We start from the raw sequence: 6214 nt of genomic DNA, 5'->3' as shown, positions 1-6214 counted from the left end.
CCCGAGTGGACCCGATCTTTTTGGGACTGGCCACATAGTACATTACATGCTCTTTCTCTGATAGTTGAACCTTGAATGGAATCACATAAAGTCTATCTTCAGGAGGCTGAGGCTGTTCAAAGGGTCTACTCATCAGTCCTTTATGAATTTCTGCAACCCTTCCGACACCTGCCATTTTTTTAGTCTGATTCCTTAGTTGTTCTGCCCAACTCTATGAGTTATCCTATAGACATTCAATACATCCAATCTGGGGTGAGATAGCTATAGTTTCATTCTGTGACTTGCAGCCAAAGAAACAAGTGAACATAGATGAGATGATATGGTAAGCTTTTTCAGCTATAAAGGTCTTGTGAAAAAAGTCAATGAGTTATAAGGCACTATAAAAATATAAAGGTACTAAATGCTATATATTTTTCATAAGATCAAATAAAAAAGTTACATTAAAATGTCAGTGATTTCATGTCTCCTCCCCTTTTACTTGAAACAGCATCTTTAGCTAGTAGGAATGCGTTTCTCACATTTTGATACGATTCCTATGAACAGTTGCTGATCTGGAAGAGCAAAATATACGTTGATAGTGGTGGGGAGGGTTGTCGTGGCTCCTGTTGTTTTTATCTGGGGTGGCTTTTAAGTTCCTATTATCTAGCATAGAATCTTTAATTAAATGGTTCTAAAAGTAAAATGTTCATAAAAGATTTTTATGCAAATGATTTATAACATTATAATCACAGGGAAGCCTTGTTTATTCATGCTCACTTACATAACTGAACATGAGAATTCATAGAGAAAAGCAATTTAAATATAACTTGAAGGGAGGCTCCTAATACCCAAATCTAGGACAAGTTGAGAAACAAAATACATAATGAGAGTAATGGACTATAACCCAGAATATGAAATCTATATATTCATGAGTCCATGGTGATATAACTAATTAAACAGGAGAGTAAAATTCCTAATTGGAATTTACTAATTGTAAATGTAGAAGAAATGGTGGCAATATAAAGTCATCATTTAGTAACATTACAGTAATAAATAACTATCCCAGTCAAGAATCATTTATAGATACTTACCCTACACAGAGGAAAATAGTAATGTTACAGTGGAGGAACTCGGAAGACCCCACCTTACCCAAGTGATGCAAGGTAGCATTGCCAGTAATGGGATAAAATGGCATCGTAGCCTTCTGATTTGATGTGCTGAAAAGGTGCAATGTAATTTTATGTGTTGACTTGCCTGGGCCATGGAGTGCCAAGACATTTAATTACACATTATTCTGAGTGTGTCTGTGAGGGTATTTCTGGGCGATATTAATATTTGTATTGGCAGACTGAGGAAAGCAGATTGCCCTCCCCAAAGTGGGTGGGCCCCATCCAATCTGTGTAAGGCCAGAGTGGAATAACCAGGCTGAGTAAGAAAGAATTCTTTCTCTCTGCCTTGCTGTCTTTGACCTGGGACATCACTCTTTTCCTGCCTTTGGGCTTGAACTTCAACTGAAATTAGACACTGGCACTCCTGGGTCTGGACTCCACAGCCTTCACAATCGAATAAGCCAATTCACACACACACACACTGTTGATTCTGTTTCTCTGGGAGAACCCTGGATAATACAGATATTTTTGTACTGAGACTAGTGCTAGGGGAACAGAATTTTATGAATGAGTTTTCTGAATTGATTCTGGGCTTCCTAGAATTGGCTCTCTAATCTGACTAGATTTAAAGATGCTAATGGCTCTATTTGCAGTAGCATAACTCATGACATGATCTGGCAAAATGGCTGCATTAGGTACTCCCAACCACTTACAAGAAGCAAGGAGCTGAGTGACTCTGTATATGGTACTTTCAAATGCATTTGTGAATCTACCAAATACAGTAAGATTGGCTGCTTGATCCTAATGCTGCTGGACAAAGTAGTACAAGAAGGAGATGAGCTCGTGGATATAAATTCCCAGCTCAGGCACCACATTAATGACCTGAAAACTTCTATCTGCGCCCTGAAGGACCCTGATCTCCTGTAGCTGCAAGGCTGAGACTGCTGAAAAGCAAAAGAAAAATCTCATCATGTTATTGGCTGAATGACAACCCAAGTTGAACTCCCAGCCTTACAGGATGACTACTGTGAAAGTGAGGGCATTGACTGGGAAAGAATGGGATCCCGAAGCCAGCATGGGGATGCATGGGAAGACCCTCATGAAGCTGGGGACGTCAAGCTCCTAAATTCTCATGAACTTCTTTGCCAGTGGAAGAGTAATCCCTACCTCCAGCGGAAGCAGCACTGAAGCAGATATGGGAAATTTTTGCCAACAATGAATAACCTAAATGTAATCATGACCAAAAAATCAGACAGACCAAAGGAGGGACATTTTATTTTACAAAATAACTGGCCTATACCATTTAAAAGTGTCAACACCATGAAGACAAACAAAGGCCAAGGAACTTTCACAGATTCAAGAAGACCAAGAAAATGTGTCGACTAAATGCAATGTGGGATTCTAGATTGGAGTCTGGTCCAGGAAAAAAAGGTCATTGGTGAGATAATCGATAAAATTTGAACAAAGATTATAAAATAGGTTAATGGTATTGTATCAGCATTGGCTTCCTGTTTCTGACCATTACACTGTAGTTTACTGGAAGACGCTCAGATTTGGGAAAGCTGGGTGAAGGGGATGCAGTTCTTTGTGCTATTTTCATGACCGTTTCATCACTCTTAAATTATCTCAAAATGAAAAGTTCAGAAATGTAAAAATAAGCTCGGAACATTAGTTAAAGTAAATTAGGCAAACAAGCACTGGAGTGCACAGGGAGATGGCAGACACACTGAGGGTGTAAACGTGAAAAATATTCTGAATCCTGATTATGCCCTTGGAAACAGTGAAGTGTTCAGAGCCAACTATGGTCTCACTGTGAAAAGCTAAATGGAAATAAGGAACTAGATGTAAAAATAAATCACAAAGCAGTCTGAGGAATAATGCAAAATGACTTATTTAATGCATAAATGTCAAAGGAATTTAGAGTAAAAAAACAAAGTGAAGAGGAAGTTGAAAGTATTAAGAAAAATTTGACTCAAACTAAGTGATGAATTTTGGCATGAGTGATTTCCTTCCTCTATTAATCTGACAATAAAATATAAATATGTATTTCTCTATAGATGCACATAGGCATTCTATTTCTTCTAATAAGTATGTATGAGCCTATATATTATGAAGATTTCTATCTCTATAAGTCAGAAAGAATGGATATACAAAATTGCCCTTAAGTCAGAAAATTCTACAAAAAATTTCGAGAAAAAGATAATGGCAAGCCCAGTGGTTACACAGTAACTTAAGGGAAAGATGTTCCAACAGTGGGCCACACAATAATGACAATTATATAGCATAATAGCAAAAACCTGAGCATTTGCCACATGCCGACTATTGCTAATTAGGGATTTTACATGTTAATTCATATAATCCTCACCACATAGGAGGTGGGCCTACAATTATTCCCATTTGACAGATGATGGTGAAGTGTAAATGGCAAGTAATGGGATTTGCCTACAAGCAGTTGGGCCCAGAGGCAAAGCTTTTGATCACAAGGGTACACACACTGCTTTGAATTCAGAAGAAAAGATTTGACTAAACATAGTATTCCATTCTCTGGAGAGATGATACTTCTAGTTTATAATATTATCATGCCTTAATATAATCAGTACCCAGAAATAGGGCTTCTTGTCACCAAGAGGTGCTGGGCCAGGGCATGGAGGAAGGTGAGGAGCTGAAAGAGGTATTGAAGGTAGGGGAGGGGTGTTGAGGCCAGCAGACCGCACATAGGATGTAGAACCCACACCCTACACCCTGCCACTGAGGCTGGTTCTCCTGGAGGCAAGGGCTCTCAAAGGGATGGAGTGAACCACTCTCCACACAGACACTGCCTTGTTCCCAAGACGGTCTCCTGCACGTGGAATGGTTAGAAAATGGACTTTTGGGTAGAATCTGATTTGAACTGGCAGTGTCAGGCCTTGTCACCAGTAAGATTTTGCTCCCAATTGGCAGCCAGGGGAATCAGCAGAGGACAGGGGACCAATGCTCCTCAGGGTGAATTTAGATTTGAAAAAACATCCTCAGTCAGTTCATATATTCCGTGTTTAGAAAATATGGACAGCAACAGTCAGGACTCACTGAGGTTAATTGTGTAGCAAAAATAACAATGTGAAACCACTTGAGAAATATCTGTTCTGGGAACTGAATTTGCAAATGAATTTCAAGTAGGATCAGCTCAAAAGCCAAGGAGGTAATGAATTGTAATTGAATAAAACAGGCAGAGCTTTTTCTTTTGAAGAGGCTTTGTTTTCTTATTAAAACATATACACTGTTCTTCACTTCCACAAAGAAACATCCTTTCTCTGAGTTTGCTTTTAAACACATGGCTCTTTCAAGGCCATCTTTTGATTTCCTGGCTTTGATGGAGAGAGTTCTGCACAGAGAAATAATTCTCCCCTGCGGACATTCAATGATGCAAGCATGCTGATCAACAAAAACCAGAAGCCCCAGTAATCAAGGAGACAGGCGGGCGTGGGTGGGAGCAAGGGCAGCTGGATTGCCACATCCCCCACTGAGCACAGGCTCCATGCCTGCAACAGGTTCTTACCACGCAGAATGTGGTCCCACGCTGTCAGACCTGCCAATTGTCCTGAAAAGGCGGAACATCTACATTTTTCTATGAAATATAGAAATATTTACATAACGCTTTGACAACTACGTGCAGACCTCCTTCTTGAAACGCCCTCATCTTTTTCTTCTGTGACGTTCTCCCAAGTGTCTTCCTTCTTTTCTGCATGGTTCTCATCTCCTTTTTTAGATCTTCTTCTTCTGCTCATCATCTGACACAAGAGTTTCTCAGATCCCTCTTCTCTCTTCACCCTCTTCTTGGGCAACCCCACCTGACCCACCTGTGTCAGACATTCCCAAACCTGGAACCAGCCTTGACCTCTACCTAACACTCTACACTGTCAACTTGACCTCTGCAAATGGGTGTCTGATAGGAATGAATCTCAAATTATCATGACCAAGAGGGATCTCTCCCCTGACTCACCTCTTTTTCCTTTTCCCATACTCTTGCTTCCCTGGGACTGTATTATCCCTCAGATTGTCTTCTCTAAGAGAGCCAGCCTGAGGCACTTGGCGGCAGAAGTGGGAGAGAAGCAGTGGCTGGCACCCTCTGGCATCAGAACTCCTAACATTTTGCCTTGTGGTTAAGTGGGATAAGGTGGGGTTTAGGGTAAGCCTTTGGATAGCAAGTTGCTACTGCAACTGATCATTACAAGGTTAGCGATAATCAACAGCTTGCTGCTATGGAAGGCTACTTATGATGACACTGAAACCCTTGGCAGGCTCATGGAGGCTCATTGTCATTTTAAAGCAGTCTGTGAGAGCTGTAGATAGCTTAAAGGCAGGTGGTGAGACTATATATAAATATATCAAGAACCAACCACAGAAACATCAGTAGGGAAAAAGATCTTGAGGATGTTCGATCAGGGAACTGAAAACTAAGGTCATGAGGGAAAATTCATTCAAATGGACAACTAATCCATAACCTGAAACTTAATGTCTAGCAGGTCTTAATGTGCCAATAAAATTAATGTCTACCAGTTCTAAGTTAGGTGGGAATCACACCTTAAAGCCTACATTCACAATAGCTTAGTAGTAAGTTAAGGTGGATTGTTGGAATTTACTTGGCAGAATAATGAGGAAGGGGTCAAAAGGCTTGGCAGGGGGGAGTATTAGAATAAAGACTTGCGAACCCCACCAAACAGAGAGCACCAAAAGCAGTTCAACCTCATATTGCAGGGACAGCAGGTAATTTCGTCACTGTCATGGTCCATTCTGTAGTGATATCAGTCACCTTGCTGTTCCACAGTGCATTATTCTAGACTTCTACACTGATTAACATTTCACTAATTAGACCTGAAAAGGAGAATGGGTCAATGAAGCACATGAATGTCAGAGGGTAGGTAGTAAGCCCTTGATGACTATGGAGACTGAAATATCAGTGACATGTTTAGGGGTCCAGTGGCCTACAACATGAAGGGACACCCCCCTCTGAAGGAAAGCCTGAGAGCCTGATGATGCTACACCAAGTAACTGCCACTGGAGCTGCCAATCACGAGCTGGTGTTATTGCAAACTCCCAGAAAGAGATGGACAGGCATAGAAACAAACTATTGTGTTACAGAAATGGCA

The sequence above is a fragment of the Sturnira hondurensis genome, unplaced genomic scaffold (genome assembly GCF_014824575.4).
Source record: "Sturnira hondurensis isolate 20B ecotype Veracruz unplaced genomic scaffold, ASM1482457v3 Scaffold0005279, whole genome shotgun sequence".
NCBI classification, from domain to species: Eukaryota; Metazoa; Chordata; class Mammalia; order Chiroptera; family Phyllostomidae; genus Sturnira; species Sturnira hondurensis.
Note: the sequence above shows the minus strand (reverse complement) of the source record.